Raw genomic sequence first — 17911 nt, forward strand, 5'->3', positions numbered from 1 at the left:
CCCCGTGGATGGGAAGGGCCTCGAAGTCGAGGGGGCCCTCTTGGAGCCAGGCGGAGTCGTCAACTATGAAAACAAGCGCGCCGAGACGGATCTTCTGGCCCAAAGCCAAACCACCGCCAGAAACCATGTTGATGGAGATCGAAAAAATTGCAACCTCACCGGAAGTCGCTAAGACACCCGCCCCACGGTGGGCGCCAACTGTCGTGGGAGTAAGTCTGACAATAAAATAGGGGGTACATAGGAGGAGGCAAGATCCTAGCTATGGTGAAGTTGTGCACGCAAGGTTTACGAGTTCAGACCCTTATCGGAGCAAGTAACAGCCCTGCGTCTCGGTGCCTGGAGGCTTGGTCGTTTGGATTATGCGTGACAGTTACAGGGTGTCACGCCCCAAGATCGACGCTCCAGATGCCTTTCATTGGTTTCTGAGTTTTGTCGTGTGATTTGTTTGGCTCCTTGCATTCATCTTTATATCATGTGCATTGCATCATGTCATCTTGCACCCCTTTTTAATACTCAACTAAATAAATTGCATGGATCTTTGATTCATTTAAATCGAGGGAATTCACATGGTGATTTCTCTTTATAACTTATCCTCTCAATATTTTAGGGAGCTACAATAAATATCCACTCGTATGGAATCAACCAAACAAATTTGCATTTTAAATCTCTCTCGTTTTCAATTATTCTAACTCCTTGATCTTTCTCCAAATACTTCAATTCCAGCTGTGGCACTTTGAAATATGTCAAAGTAGCTCCATGCAATTTTCAACTCTACTTGTATTTATTTGGCCCTCCAAATAAATATTTTGCTTCTATCTCTTTTCTGCAAATAGATAAGGAACATCATTTTTCCTTCTTTTCTTTTAATCCAGCCTGTTAGGTCTCCTGGCCATTTTCTCCCCTCCACCGAGATGGCCCAAGTCCCATCCAACCTCCTCTTACCCTAGCCCCGATCCCCTCTGTGCTCTCGATCTCTTCCTCGCTCCACTCTCTCCCTCGCGCCGCCACACACAGGGACGAGGAGCCCCGATCCCCTCCTCATCCTCCCATCGATCTCCCTCTTCCTCTCGTTCCCACACCGCCTGCCTTCTCCCTCCTCGCCGCACCTTGCCGCCGCCCGGCCACCAGTGAGGCCCCGCATCTGCGCCCGCCTCCCTTCTCCCACACCCGCCTTAGCCCCTCTGCTCGTGGATCCCGTGCCTCCTTGCCCCGCTCGACCCAGGCCCCCGCGTCGTGGGATGAAGCCGACCATGGAGCCACCATGCTCCTCATCCCCTCACCCACTTTGTCGCCCTGCTTCCCCTGCATCGAACGAGGAGACGCGCTACCGGGCGTTGACCCCTCCTCTGCCTCAAGCGGAGCCCAGCTCCAGCAGCGCCCACGACCGTCCTCGACCTCGCCTCGGCTTCGCCCGTCGCCTCTGCTTGTCCCGCTCTTCATGGCCTCCGCGGGGCTTCTAGGCTTCGGCAACAGCAGCTGCAGGTCTGACAGTCCTAGCAACACCATGGCCCTACCTCCACCATCAGCTACTCCGCCCTCGGCCATCCCCATGATCACCATATGCGCCACCTCTGCTTGTTGTTGCCACTATTCTTGCTAGCTCCGCGTCCGTGCCTCTGCTGCTGGTCCCTGCTGTCGAGAGCATCAATGGCCTCCTCCTTGCCTCTGCATGCCGCCACCTGTTGTTGCTGGACGCAAGTTTGCCCATGATGTATATGCCAAGACCCTGAGATCGACTTCACGGACTGACAAGTACCCCTTCGGATTCGTCAAGACCCTTATGTATGACTACGGTGATGCGTCAAGTACCTCTACTGACGGCCCCGAACATCTACGGACGTGAACGACTACCGTTGCCTAAAGAACCATGGATCATAAGCGTCGTGAATGAATACCATTGATCGTGGATTTGTCAAGTTCCCCTATGTAACGTGTACCACTACGTCCAAGTTACACTACAAGATGTACCACTACCGTCGCCGAAGACCCGTGTAACGCAAGCGTCAAGTTCGAATACCCTTGTCGTGTACAACTACCGTCGACCCCAAGTTACTCGGATTCATCAAGTTCCTATTTGAAACGAACGTGAACGACTACTTCCTCTTTGACTCATGAACCACTACTTCCCTCGACGAACCCGAACCGTCCCGAATGCACGCTTCAAAGGTATAACCGTCGAGACGACCGCCATGGATGAATGTTGTGTGTTGTATGAGTTGAACCATATATTTGCACCGTGTCCGTTTTGTCACTCGTTTCCATGCCACTAACCCGTGGGAACCCGGTAGTCGGGATCACCCCACCATCTCTAGCATGTTCCGCACATTCGCACACTTGCTCTTTTGCACCGGTATTTCAATAAGTTGTCAGATCATCGGAATGTTGTCGTGGCACCATTTCCGTTGTCGTTGTCATGGCACCCCTTTCGTTTTGCCATAGTGACAAATGCTTCATAACATGCTCATGTCAACATTTCCATAAAACTTGCATATGTCATCCGCATCAAGATAACAACATTTAAAATGTTTAAAATTGTTGTTTGCATTAAATTGCTACATGCACATGAGGATTTACCAAAATTGTTGTTTATTGTTCCGGCCTTGTTTAACTTGCCTAAATAGCTAGTTTAATTATGCTTCACCCTTGCCATGTTTAATAATATTTAATATTGTTGGGTACATAAACGAGAGTTAACTAAATATTTGATTGTGGTGTTTTGCCAATATGCAATTCGTTGCATATTGAGCCCCACTTAATTTGTAGTATTGTTTGTTGCACTTTGCCATGCCATGCCTCTTTAAACCGGACATGCATCATACTTGATTGTGCATCATGTCATGTTTATGTGATGGTTGTTTACCATGTTGTTTCCTTCTTTCCGATTGTGCTTCTTCTTGATAGTTCCGGTTATGTGGCGATTGTGAGGACCCATTCGACTATGTTGGCTTGTCTTTTTCATGGACTCATTCTTCTTCCTAGCGAGATTTCAGGCAAGATGACCATCACCTTGGATCTCACTACTATCTTTGCTGTGCTAGTTGTCTCGATGCTATCACTATGTTGCGCTACCTACCACTTGTTTATCAAGCCTCCCAAATTGCCATGATAGCCTCTGACCTTTTTACCCTTCCTAGCAAACCGTTGTTTGGCTATATTACCGCTTTGCTCAGCCCCTCTTATAGCGTTGCTAGTTGCAGGTGCAGTTGTAGGTTGTTCCATGTTGGGACATGGATATCATGGGATATCATAATATCTCTTAGTTTAATTAATGCATCTATATACTTGGTTAAGGGTGAAAGACTCGACATTTTGCCTGGTGTTTTGCTCCACTCTTGCCGCCTTAGTTTCCGTCATATCGGTGTTATGTTCCTTAATTTTACGTCCCTAACACGATGATGGTTTATGGGCCCCTCTTGAAAGTTCGCTTTAAATAAAACTCTTCCAGCAAGGCCCAACATTGGTTTTAACATTTTCCATAATAATACTTGAACCTAATAATTAATTGGCATAGGGTGTCGCGAACCCGAGGATTTTCTACATAGCAGGGGGGCAGTGCTGATAGTGTTGGTCCCAAACGGGCAGCCTGCGGGGCCACCTTGGGGAAACTCGAAGGCTGGTTTCACTCGTAGCTTGTCCCATCCGGTTGTGGCCTGAGACGAGATACACGCGGCTACTATCAGGGTGTCGAAACGCCGGGAGGTCTTGCTGGACTTATTGTACCATTGTCGAAATGTCTTGTGCATCGGGATTCTGAGTCTGATCGGAGGGTCCCGCGATGGAGGATTGTCTCCGCGGATCATGAGCTTGTCATGGGCTAAGTTGGGACACCCCTGTAGGGTTTAAACTTTCGAGAGCCATGCCCGCGGTTATGTGGCATATGGGAATTTCTTAATGTCCGGTTGTAGAGGACTTGAAGTAAACTCAACTAAAATACACCAACCGCATGTGTAACCGTGACTGTCTCCTTTCGAGTGAGTCGAGAAGAGAACACGGTGGGGTTATGTTTGAACGTAAGTAGTTCAGGATCACTTCTTGATTATTACTAGTTTGCGACCGTTGTGTAGTTTCTCATCTTATTCTTATACTCGTAAATTAGCCACCATACTTTCCTTAGTCGCTGCTGCAACCTTACCACTTATCCTTTCCATACCCATTAAGCTTTGCTAGTCTTGATACCCATGGTAATGGGATTGCTGAGTACTCGTGGCTCACAAATTACTACAACAACAGTCACAGGTACAGGTAATGTGATGATATGACGTGAGAGCGATACTTGATTGCTTTTGGAGTTCTTCTTCTTCTTCGTTCAAGGGATAGGTTCCGGGTCGGGAGAGCCTGGGCTAGCAGGGTGGATGTTGTTCTTCTTTTTCGTTTGATTTCATCCGTAGTCGGATCCTGCTCTTCTGTATGATGATTGCTATGTATTGATGTATTCATGGTGTAGCTTGTGGCGAGTGTAAGCCTTTATCTTGTATTCTCATCTATTCAGTACATGGTATGTTGTAATGATATCCACCTTGCTATGCGCTCCAAATGTGGTTGTGCCCCAGTCATGAGTTCATCACGTGATTGTGATAGAATCGCATCTTGGGCGTGAGAAGTTGGTATCAGAGCCAGGTGCCAGAGGGGGTGGGCTTATATAGAGTGCACCAGAACCCTCCAGCCCTCAGTCACACAGGGTTCAATGTACATTAAGACAAGGCGTTATTGGTAACGCTAGCTACAAAGAGTTATAAATGATTGAGAACCCACAAGTATAGGGGATCAACTGTAGCCTCTTTCGATAAGTAAGAGTGTCGAACCCAACAAGGAGCTAAAGGTAGAACAAATATTCCCTCAAGTTCTCTCGACCACCGATACAACTCTACGGACGCTTAACGTTCGCTTTACCTAGAACAAGTATGAAACTAGAAGTACTTTGTAGGTGTTGTTGGATAGGTTTGCAAGATAATAAAGAGCGCGTAAATAAAAAGTAGGGGCTATTTAGATGAAGACACAACTAAGTTAGTTTTAGTAGAGAGCTTGTTGTCACACAAGAAAGTTATTTGTCCCTAGGCAATCGATAACTAGACCGGTAATCATTATTGCAATTTTATTTGAGGGAGAGGCATAAGCTAACACACTTTCTCTTCTTGGATCATATGCACTTATGGTTGGAACTCTAGCAAGCATCCGCAGCTACTAAAGATCATTAAGGTGAAACCCAATCATAGCATTACAAGGCATCAAGTCCCCTTTACTCCCATATGCAAACAACCTACTTACTCGGGTCTGTGCTTCTGTCACTCACGCCACCCACCATAAGCAAATCATGAACATATTGCATACCCTACAGCGGGGATCCCTCATGCTTGCGCGACACGGAGAACACCATAGGACAGCACCAATAATAAAACATGCAACTCAAACCAATCACGATCATCAATTAACCCATACGACAAAACAGATCTACTCAAACATCATAGGATAGCCATACATCATTGGGAAATAATATATAGCATTGAGCACCATGTTTAAGTAGAGATTACAGCGGGTAAAAGATTGGTTACACCGCTGCATAGAGGGGGGAAGAGTTGGTGATGGCGGCGATGAAGTTGTTGGTGTAGATCGTTGTCGCGATGATGGCCCCAGCGGCGTTCCGGCGCCACCAGCAGAGAGGCGGAGAGAGCCCCCCTTATTCTTCTTCCTTGACCTTCTCCCTAGATGGGAGAAGGGTTTCCCCTCTGGTCCTTGGTCTCCATGGCATGGGTGGGGCGAGAGCCCCTCCGAGATTGGATATGTCTCTCTGTCTCTCTCTGTTTCTGCGCTCCTGATTTTGGCCTTTCACCGTTTCTTATATACCCGGAGATCTGTAACTCCGATTGGGCTGAAATTTGGACACGATTTTTATCCGGACATTGGCTTTCTTGCGGCGAAAGAAGGGCACCAACTGCCTTACGAGGTGGCCACGAGGGCCCAGGGCGCGCTTGACCCCTTGGGGCGCGCCCCCCTGCCCTGTGGCCCCCTCGGGCATCGTCTCGCGTTGATTCTTCTTCCCAAAAATCACGTATATTCCAAAAAAATCTTCATCAGTTTTTATACCGTTTGGACTCCGTTTGATATGGATTTCTGCGAAACAAAAAACATGCAACAAACATGAACTGGCACTGGGCACTGGATCAATATGTTAGTCCCAAAAATAGTATAAAAAGTTGCCAAAAGTATATGAAAGTTGTAGAATATTGGCATGGAACAATCAAAAATTATAGATGCGATGGAGACGTATCAATGATCTTTAACACTATGGAGTGAATGCTTGACCGTTGCCATCCTGAGTGACTTTAGACCTTCCATTCTCTGAGTGATTCTTCGTGCGGTCGAATGACTTCATACTGGTTGAGCGGACTTGGGGTATCCGAGTGGTATGTTTGGTCGAGTGGATTGCACTCCAATGTGATTTTAGTCGGTACCTTCCTTTGGTTCTTGAATGTACTTGGCTTTAGGGCAGTGTCCTTGGGTAGGGTGTCTAGGACAGGCCTATGACCCTACCCTAGGTACATGTCATCGTCATTGGGGACACAAGAGATTTCTTGTATTTGGTTGGAGGGTTGTTTGAGAGAGATCATCTTCATCCTACACCTCCCATGGATTGATAAACCTTAGGTCATCAACTTGAGGGAAAATTGCTACTGTCCTACAAAACTCCGTGCTTGGAGGACCAACACGAGTCCACAAGAATAAAGTTGCATAGTAGACATCAGTGCACCACTCCACTCAACGAGTACTTATGATGGAACAGTTATCCATGCAACGCATGCGTTGACGTCATATTCTGACAGGCACATGTTAGTGAGCTTTGGAAGATGCTAAAGATGCATATATCTGATGTCGAGGATGAATAATTTTCTTAAGTTGTGGAACATGGAGGACATGATGGTCTTGCTAGTTTTTGACAAATGGAGCTCTTGTAAGTGACTTCACCGATTTTGTCCAAGATCACAAAAGGCCCCAAAGTACCGAAAGGCCAATTTATAATATGCCCGGTGAGATGTCATGGCTTGCACATATGGCTGAAGTTTCATGAATGCCCTTCCAGGAATAAGGTTTCTAGAAAATGTGTATACGAGAAGGAGTATCTTCTTATATATAAACAAATACTCCTTCTCATATATAGACAGACTTATAGTTTTGGGTCCAAGGGCCTTACTAGCGAAAGATAAAGGGTGACCATTCTACATCAGGACAACTTATATGCCAAAATCACAAGCATCGGTCTCCAAAACAAATTGTTGAGAATAATAGGGAGTGCCAATACTAGAGCATTAACTGAAGCCTACTTAAGATTTTGGAATGAAGTGTTAACTTCAGGAGTCCTTATAAAAACAGCATCCTTCTTCAGTAATCTCAGTCATTGGTTTGCTAATAACCTCGTAAGGTTTAATGAACTTCATATAGTAGCCTATGAGACCAAGAAGTCCCCTCATCTATTCACATTTTGGAGTAGGCGAATTCAAAGCTACAGTAATCTTACTAGGATCAGTAGAGGCTCCCATTATGACTGATGATACGACCCAAATATGCAATTTCCTATTTGACGAAGTCACGCTTCCTCGGTTAAACCTTCCATTGCTTCTAGAGTAATATTTTCAAACCCTTTTCACATGCATTAGATATCTTCAAAGATCTTACTATAGACGAGTATGTCCTTAAAAATACTAGTGCAAAGTTCCTTAGGACGGAACCAGATCGTTATTCATAGCACCTTGGAATGTGCCTGGTGCCTGTTAGCCCAAATGGCATAACTGTAAACTCATAATAACCAATGTGAGTTTGAAATGTTGTGTTGACGTCCTCTCAAGGAGCTTGATCTGATGACACATAACCTTGAAGTCCAATTTGGTAAACCAACAAGCACCTCACAACTCATCTAATATCTCATCTATCACTGACGGGGGGATATTCCATTGATGGTCTTTGCATGCCTACAGTCAATGGCCATTTTCCAAATATCTTCTTCTTTCTTCTTAACCATGACTGTTGGAGAGGACAATTGATTACTCCTGACCTATATCATGCCACTAATAGTTCATAAACCATTTGTTTCTGTTGTTAATTGACGAGCCATACACTGGTGTGCGTTGGTCCTAAACAAACGGTTTTAACCCCTTTTCGCGACAGCATTTGGAACCGTCACCAAGTGAGTGTGGGCGATAGGGGGGTCCTTCCCACACAACCCAGACCGTCGGGGATAGGGCCCCTACAATACTCCTACTCGTTTCTGCTCGCATTGCCATCACAGTCGGTATTTTATGGTGCTATGTTTATGATGCGCGGCCCATCACAAACGGTCCACTATTATAGAACGTGTATGATGCGTGGCCTATCACAAACGGTTCACCGTTAAGAAGATTAGCTAATCGTCATACGAGTGTCAGACAGGATTACGAAACGTGGGACCGTCGTAACAAAGTCATACATGACAACTATCACACACGCTATCCTGTGGTGCAATGTTTACGATGCATACTTCATCAGAAACAGTTCATGGTTGCGAATCGTGTACGATAAGGAAACTAACACAAACGTTTAGTTTGCCCGCACCGTTTGTGATATTGTCTGACATCGCACACGGTTTTCAAACGGCAAGTATGTGCATGCTTGCACACATTTCGTCTCTGTGAACCGTCTCAGATTATGGCGCATATCGTAAACGTTTGTGTTTTACAAACCGTGTGTGCCATAACAACCTGGAGAGCATAATTTCACCCTAATTTAATTGTTGCTTTTCCAAATTGTACCGGATTTGTATTTTAATTTGAATGTATGCTACAACTTTATTCATACCCATCAGGTTCAAACAACCAATGCATTATTCGATTCATAGGTACATATGTTCAAGAATTACATAAGAACCAAACAAAGAATGATGAACCACAGCTGTATACTTGTACTATTAAAGATGGTACAGAAAGAGGTGAAATATATTCTAGTTGCTGAACAAGGTGAAGCGGAATGCCCATATTGTGCCCTCCTCCATGCAGAAGGCACGCACGACTCTAGTCGAACCCCTTGTGATGGCCGACCGCCCATCCTTCACGGTCTTAATGAAAACATCTAGATAATCATCGTGTTCTGGTAGAAATACTTTAACCTTTGCATGCCCACCAATCATGTAGTTTGAGAGGTAATCTTGAGTAAACTACTTTGGCAACCACTGCAAAGGAAAAAGATTCAGACATTGTCATCTAACACAACTCATTATGGGTAGTAAAAAGAAGGCTGTAGAGTTCTTACTTACCATCCTGCAGTTCGCTGTTGTCTTGGATAAAGTGTAAACAAATAGTTTAATTGCCATCTTTGGACCCATTTTACTAACAATCTTTATCAGCTTCCTCACTTGATGCTGGTTCATCGATATCTCATTGCCCCATACGCAAAAAGGGTCGAAGCGCGGAACTTTACCAATGACATATGTACCTAAAAGCACCAAGTTAATATTAGAAGCTAAGCAACAATCGCACAATGATGTAGCACAACACTCTTTTATAATATGTCTATATACATCTGTATGTGGTACTCCATTTGAAATCTCTAAAAATACAAATATTTAGGAACGGAGGGAGTATCTTATAACATCCAATATACTCACATATGATATGAATTAACATCTTATATTATGGGCCGAAAGGAGCTTAGTGCATTCTTACAAATTATCGGCTGATTAACTGCTGCTGTATCCAGGGGTTACTGTTAGTTTGAGCTAGTTCGGGCTCAAATAGCCCTAAAGTATATCTAAACATAAGGGCTAGTTTGAGCTAGTTGCATCTATAACCCACCCAAAAAAATTATCCAACCCAAGAGGTGCTAATTGGAGCTAGTTCTCCTAGTGCATTTATTGTCAATCTAACCTTGCCATACAAACAACTCTTTGGATGGAGTTAGTTCAGGGTTAGTAACGAGTTAGAAACTAACTCTAACCTCTAGCTAAGTTGAGTATCCAAACAGGGTTGTGTTTTTGTTGTTGTTGCTGCTGCTCTTCTATGTATATCTAGACATCATTAGAACATTAATGTAACACTCTTCCTTGTTGCTATGTAGCCTAGGATTGCATATTTAGACATTAAGTACAATGCATGTTGCTATGTAGCCTCAGATATATTACATATGGCCGTAGTTAACCTAACAATAAATGGGTTGCAGATATATTCAGTTAAAAGTCTGATTCACCGATTAGTCCCTTATCAGATGCCGGCCTATATGGGTGACCATTCTACATCAGGACAACTTATATGCTAAAATCACAAGCATCGGTCTCCAAAATAAATTATTGAGAATAATAGGGCAGTGCCAATACTAGAGCATTAACTGAAGCCTACTTAAGATTTTGGAATGAAGTGTTAACTTCAGGAGTCCTTATAAAAACAGCATCCTTCTTCAGTAATCTCAGTCATTGGTTTGCTGATAACGTCGTAAGGTTTAATGAACTTCATATAGTAGCCTATGAGACCAAGAGTCCCCTCATCTATTCACATTTTGGAGTAGCCAAATTCAAAGCTACATTAATCTTACTAGGTCAGTAGAGGTTCCCATTATGACTGATGATACGACCCAAATATGCAATTTCCTATTTGACAAAGTCACGCTTGCTCGGTTCAACCTTCCATTGCTTCTAGAGTAACATTTTCAAACCCCTTTCACATGCATTAGATATCTTTAGAGATCTTACTGTAGATAAGTATGTCATTAAAAATACTAGTGCAAAGTTCCTTAGGACGGAACCAGATCGTTATTCATAGCACCTTGGAATGTGCCTGGTGCCTGTTAGCCCAAATGGTATAACTGTAAACTCATGATAACCAATGTGAGTTTGAAATGTTGTCTTGAACTCCTCTCAAGGAGCTTGATGTGATGGCACATAACCTTGAAGTCCAATTTGGTAAACCATCAAGCACCTCACAACTCATCTAATATCTCATCTATCACTGGCGGGGGGATATTCCATTGATGGTCTTTGCATGCCTATAGTCAATGACCATTTTCCAAATATCTTCTTCTTTCTTCTTAACCATGACAGCTGGAGAGGACAATTGATTACTCCTGACCTATATCATGCCACTAATAGTTCATAAACCCTTTGTTTCTGTTGTTAATTGAGGAGCCATTCACTCGTGCGCGTCGGTCCTAAACAAACGATTTTTAACCCCTTTTCACGGCGACATTTGGAACCGTTGCCAAGTGAGTATGGGAGATAGGAGGTCCTTCCCACACAACCCAGAAACCGTCGGGGATAGGGCCCCTACAGTACTCCTACTCGTTTCTTCTTGCATTGCCATCACAGTTGGTATTCTATGGTGCTATGTTTATGATGCGTGGCCCATCACAAACGGTTCACTATTATAGAACGTGTATGATGCGCGGCCCATCACAAACGGTTCACCGTTAAGAATATTAGCTAATCGTCGTACGAGTGTCACACATGATTACGACACGTCGGACCGTCGTAACATTGTCGTACACGACAACTATCGCACACGCTATCCTGTGGTGCAATGTTTACAATGCATACTTCATCAGAAACAGTTCATGGTTATGAATCGTGTACTATAAGGCAACTAAAAAAATGTTAGTTTTCCCGCACCGTTTGTGATATTGTCTGACATCGCACACGGTTTTCAAACGGCAACTATGTGCATGCTGGCACACGTTTCCTCTCTGTGAACCGTCTCGGATTATGGTGCATATCGCAAACGTTTGTGTTTTACCAACCGTGTGTTCCGTAACAACCTGGAGAGCATAATTTCACCCTAATTTAATTGCTGCTTTTCCAAATTGTACCAGATTTGGATTTTAATTTGAATGTATGCTACAGCTTTATTCATATCCATCAGGTTCAAACAACCAATGTATTATTCGATTCATAGGTACATATGTTCAAGAATTACATAAGAACCAAATAAAGAATGATGAACCATAGTTGTATACTTGTACTGTTAAAGATGGTAAAGAAAGAGGCGAAATATATTCTAGTTGCTGAACAAGGTGAAGCGGATTGCCCATATTGTGCCCTCCTCCATGCAGAAGGCACGCACGACTCTAGTCGAACCCCTTGTGATGGTCGACTGCCCATCCTTCACGGTCTTCATGAAAACATCTAGATAATCATCGTGTTCTGGTAGAAATACTTTAACCTTTGCATGCCCACCAATCATGTAGTTTGAGAGGTAATCTTGAGTAAACTACTTTGGCAACCACTACAAAGGAAAAAGATTCAGACATTGTCATCTAACACAACTCATCATGGGCAGTAAAAAGAAGGTTGCAGAGTTCTTACTTACCATCCTGCAGTTCGTTGTTGTCTTGGATAAAGTGTAAACAAATAGTTCAATTGCCATCTTTGGACCCATTTTACTAACAATCTTTATCAGCTTCCTCACTTGATGTTGGTTCATCGATATCTCATTCCCCAATACGCAGAAAGGGTCGAAGCGTGGAACTTTACCAATGACATATGTACCTAAAAGCACCAAGTAAATATTAGAAGCTAAATAACAATTGCACAACGATGTAGCACAACACTCTTTTATAATATGTCTATATACATCTGTATGTGGTACTCCATTTGAAATCTCTAAAAAGATAAATATTTAGGAATGGAGGGAGTATCTTATAACATCTAATATACTCGCATATTAGATGAATTAACATCTTATATTATGGGCCGGAAGGAGTTTAGTGCATTCTTACAAATTATCGGCTGATTAACTGCTGCTGTATCCAGGGGTTACTGTTAGTTTGAGCTAGTTCGGGCTCAAATAGCCCTAAAGTATATCTAAACATGAGGGCTAGTTTGAGCTAGTTGCATCTATAACCCACCCAAAAAAACTATCCAACCCAAGAGGTGCTAATTGGAGCTAGTTCTCCTAGTGCATTTATTGTCAATCTAACCCTGCCATCCAAACAACTCTTTGGACGGAGTTAGTTCAGGGTTAGTAATGAGCTAGAAACTAACTCTAACCTCTAGCTAAGTTGAGTATCGAAATAAGGTTGTGTTGTTATTGTTGTTACTGCTGCTGCTGCTCTTCTACGTATATCTAGACATCATTAGAACATTAATGTAACACTCTTCCTTGTTGCTATGTAGCCTAGTATTGCATATTTTGACATTAAGTACAGTGCATGCTGCTATGTAGCCTCAGATATATTACATATGGCCCTAGTTAACCTAACGATAAGTGGGTTGCAGATATATTCAGTTAAAAGTCTGATTCATCGATTAGTCCCTTATCAGCCGCCGGCCTATATGGTACCAGCTACCGATATCCTGAATAGTGAGTAGATATAAGCCATGGGATGAAACTAACCTCGATAGAAAACAGCAGTCGTTCCCAAAATTGTCCTGTGTAGGTACATTGAGAAGCATGTTAAGCACAACAGTTCATACTTGCACATATAGAACATCACGTTGTGAATAACTGGAATAAACAAGGCATACTACGAACAACCAAAGATAGCATTTGAAACTGGACGTATGCTGTCGGTATCAAAACCGGCGGATCTCGGGTAGGGGGTCCTGAACTGTGCGTCTAGGCCAGATGGTAACAGGAGGCAAGGGACACGAAGTTTTACCCAGGTTCGGGCCCTCTCGATGGAGGTAAAACCCTACATCATGCTTGATTAATATTGATGATATGGGTAGTACAAGAGTAGATTTACCATGAGATCGGAGAGGCTAAACCCTAGAAGCTAGCCTATGGTATGATTGTTGTTTATGTATGTTATCCTACGGACTAAAACCCTCCGATTTATATAGACACGGAGAGGGTTAGGGTTACACAAAGTCGGTTACAATGGTAGGAGATATGAATATCCGTATCGCCAAGCTTGCCTTGCACGCCAAGGAAAGTCCCTTCCGGACACGGGATGAAGTCTTTAATCTTGTATCTTTATAGTCCAGGAGTCCGGCTGAAGGTATAGTCCGGCCATTCAGACACCCCCTAATCCAGGACTCCCTCAGTAGCCCCTGAACCAGGCTTCAATGACGACGAGTCCGGCGCGCAGATTGTCTTTGGCATTGCAAGGCGGGTTCCTCCTCCAAGTACTTCATAGAAGATTTTGAACACAAAGATAGTGTCCGGCTCTGCAAAATAAGTTTCCACATATTGCCATAGAGAGAATAATATTTACACAAATCTAATCTGCTGACGTATGCCATAGCGTGATACACCACGGCCAAGCCTTTATCCGAGTCGTTTCATTATCCCACCTCAGCGTGTTATGCGAGGCGTTTTCCTTGGCACGTCTTGTCAAAGCAGAGATCGTGTCCCCTTATTTCGGGATTCTCATCAATACGGGCGTGGGTAACCCAACCACTTCTAGGACTCCTAAATCATAGGCAAGTCCAAACGGACACGGAGAGGACGCTTGATATTTACCCTCTTTATAAAGGGACAAGGCTTTTATTTTTCCCTCCCGTGCTCAATCGAATCCTTCCCCAGCCTGAAGCTCAAACGCCCAAAGCTCAGGTCAGGTGCTCCGAACCTTCAGTCATGTCCGGATCTAGCCTTCAAGGCCGATGGGTGCCTTCCTCTGTCATGGAAGAAGACATCAATAAGTTGAGGGAGGCCATATATCTGACCGCCGAGATTTCGCATCGGCTGCCTCCCCAGGGGCAGGCCATCCCCTCCCCCGAACCCAACGAGAGCGTCGTGTTCGTCTGCCACTTCCTCTGAGGTCTAGGCCTTGCTTTGGATCCTTTCGTCAGGGGCTTGATGTTTTACTACGGGCTAGATTTTCATGATCTGGCTCCGGACTCCTTTCTTCATATCACGACATTTATTGTCGTGTGAGAGGCCTTCCTCCAGGTTACCCCTCACTTTGGCCTATGGCTCAAGACCTTTGAAGTAAAGCCGAAGATGATCGAGGGGTGACATGCGGCGTGTGGAGGTGCCTCAATACGCAAGATGACGGGAGCTTCATGGCCCAAAGGTTCCATTCCAGAGGTGTCTGAATTGTGTCAACAGGAGTGGTTCTACATCACGGCCCCTAGAAGTGCCAAGTGGGCGGCTGCCCCTGTTTTCCGCCCGGGCCCTCCACCACAACTGATGTCATGGATTAGCAGAGGATTGAGCTGGGGTCCAGCCAAGGACGTACCTATACTGCAAAGCCGCATTCAAGATCTCTTCAATGGAGATTTCAGTTTGGTTGCGACAACACAAGTTATGCTGGTTCGTCAAGTCCATCCTTGCAAACGCCGGCCCCTTCGATTGTGGGAGTTCAATCCCGAGGGACCGCATGCCATTCAAAATTTTCTCGGCCTGACGCACGAGGAGATGTACAAGTCATTCTTCGGACCTCAGGTAGAGTGTCCGGAAATCACCGAGGACGTGGGCCTGAGCAGTAACCGCACCGCCGAACAGGTAAGAAATCTTCCGGCTGAACATACTGTCTCTCATTTGTCACGAAGTTATTTCTGAGAGTTTGCTTTTTTATCAGGACTGGCTAGCAAAGGCGAAGTTGATTCGGTGTTCGGCCCCCCTCCCTGAGGTTTGGAAAATCCGGTACTGGAGAAGATGCTCCAGATCGCACCTTGCCCGGAGCTCTTGAAGGAAGATACTGCGGAGGACAATAAGGGCGGACGCGGGCCCCCAACGTTGCCCATTCTAACCGAGGGAGCGGGTGTCTCCATGAAGGAAGACGACCGGAAGAGGAAAAGTACCGCGCCCGGGGATTCGAAAGCCGAAGCTTCCAAACGAGAGAAGAAGTCTCCCACCGAGGGTCCTACCTTGGGGGGTGCTGTTTCCGCACAAAGTTCGCGGGGGGATCAATTCTCCCCCGAGTCGTAAGTGACCCGAAGTACTTTATCAGTACAGATATGGCATCTTTCCCTTCTGAGAAAATAACCACCGCATATATCTTTGCAGTTCGGGCCTTAGCCCCTCTCAAATGAGTTCGTCTTCGGGGGATCTTCTTCCAGAGATGATGGAGAGCGAAACGCCTCCTCTGGGCTCCTCCGCTCCGGAAGCGGGCGACCCCGAAGTGTCGTTGCGGAGGGCCTCTCCGAGTACGGCGAGGCCAGAAGATAATCCCATCGACCCCCGAAGCTCCCAGTGTTCGGCTCCCGAAGAGAGTAGACAAAAGAGTCCGGCACCGTCTAGTGTGCGATCGAATGTTCTGAGGGAGTTGGTGGGGCGAGCGGCCATCTCAGATGAACACCGTATGCTGATGGATACGGTGGTGGAGAGAATCGCGTCTGCCGAAAGCGGATTGCATGAAGCCTTTATGAGTCTACTGACAGGCTTTGAGGTACATAAAAATAATGTATGATAGTCCTGCACATGCTAGGTGTGCCATGTGTAGATATTAGCCCCTGAGACTCTGGTTGTCGTCGGAAACGATGACGAACAGAGGATCGTATTCTTAGGTAATGATCGTACTGCCTTTATGTGCAGGTGATGGAAACTCCGGTGGCTGGCCGGACTGGCGAGTTTGCCCATTTAAAACGGCAGTTGGATGCGGCAGACGCTGACATCGAGCTTGTTAACAAAAGGCTTGACGAGGCACAGGGTAAGCGTTATTATCTGGTAAAAGCCACATAGGAAGAGCAACATGATGCCAGTATCTTTAACATGTTGTGACTGCAGATGGAGCTGCCACTGTTGAAGCCTTGCGGGCAGAACTTGCCCGAGCCAAGGAACAAGCAAGGTTGGGTAATGCGGCAGCTTTGAAGGCGGCCGAAGAGTTGCGAGCCGAGAAGGCCGCGCATGGCGAGAGCCGAGAAAAGATGGCCAAAATGGCTATAGAATTAAAAGCCGCTGCCGACCATTGCTGGGTTCTCGAAAAGGAAAACCAGGCGAAGGCATCGGACCTTGAGAAGGCTGCAGTGATAAGAAAAGACCTCCGCTCTGCTATGAGGGTGTGACACCCTCGATGCGAATATATCTCCCACGTGTCGAGGCACGACTTAGAGGCATAATCGCATTAAAGGCATATGTCGCAAGTTAGGCAATCTTCACAACATCCCATGTAATATTATAATGAAAGGGGGGATAACATAGTTGGCTTACACTCGCCACGTCAATCAAGTACATAAATAACATTACATCATCCAAACACTCATGGCCCGACTTCGGCGCCAAAATAAAAGAGAACCCAACATGCGACATGGTCCCGTTCACCCCCAACTGGGCACCACTACTGATCATCGGGAAAGGAAACATAGTAACGTTGAGAGTCTTCGTCGAACTCCCACGTGAGCTCATACGTGTCTGCTGGAGCGGAATCATCAGGCCCTGCATCTGGTGTAATAGTAATCTGTGAGCCACAAGGACTCAGCAATCTCGCACCCTCGCGATCAAGACTATTTAAGCTTATAGGTATGGCAAGGTAAATATAGGTGGAGCTGCAGCAAGCGACTAGCAAATATGGTGGCTAACCTATTCGCAAAAGAGAGCGAGAAGAGGAGGCAAAGAGCGAGCGAGAAACTAGAGAACGACCTGCGCAAGCATTACTCCAACATCGTGTCCACTTCCCGGACTCCGCCGAGAAGAGGCCATCACGGTAACACACTCAGTTGATTCATTTTAATTAAATTAAGGTTCAAGTTATCTACAACCGGACATTAACAAATTCCCATCTGCCCATAACCGCGAGCACGGCTTTCAAAAGTTCAAACCTTGCAGGGGAGTCCCAACTTAGCCCATGACAAGCTCTCACGGTCAACAAAGGAATAGACCTCCTCCCAAGACGTTCCGATCAGACTCGGTATCTCGGTTCTTCAAGACACTTCGACAGGTTAAAACAAGACCAGCACCACCGCCCGAATGTGCCGACAAATCTCGATAGGAGTTGCACATATCTCATTCTCAGGGCACACTCAGATAGGTCAAGCTACGAGTAAAACCAACCCTCAAGTTTCCCCGAGGTGGCCCCGTAG

This window comes from Triticum dicoccoides, chromosome 2A (assembly GCF_002162155.2).
Source record: "Triticum dicoccoides isolate Atlit2015 ecotype Zavitan chromosome 2A, WEW_v2.0, whole genome shotgun sequence".
Classification (NCBI taxonomy): domain Eukaryota; kingdom Viridiplantae; phylum Streptophyta; class Magnoliopsida; order Poales; family Poaceae; genus Triticum; species Triticum dicoccoides.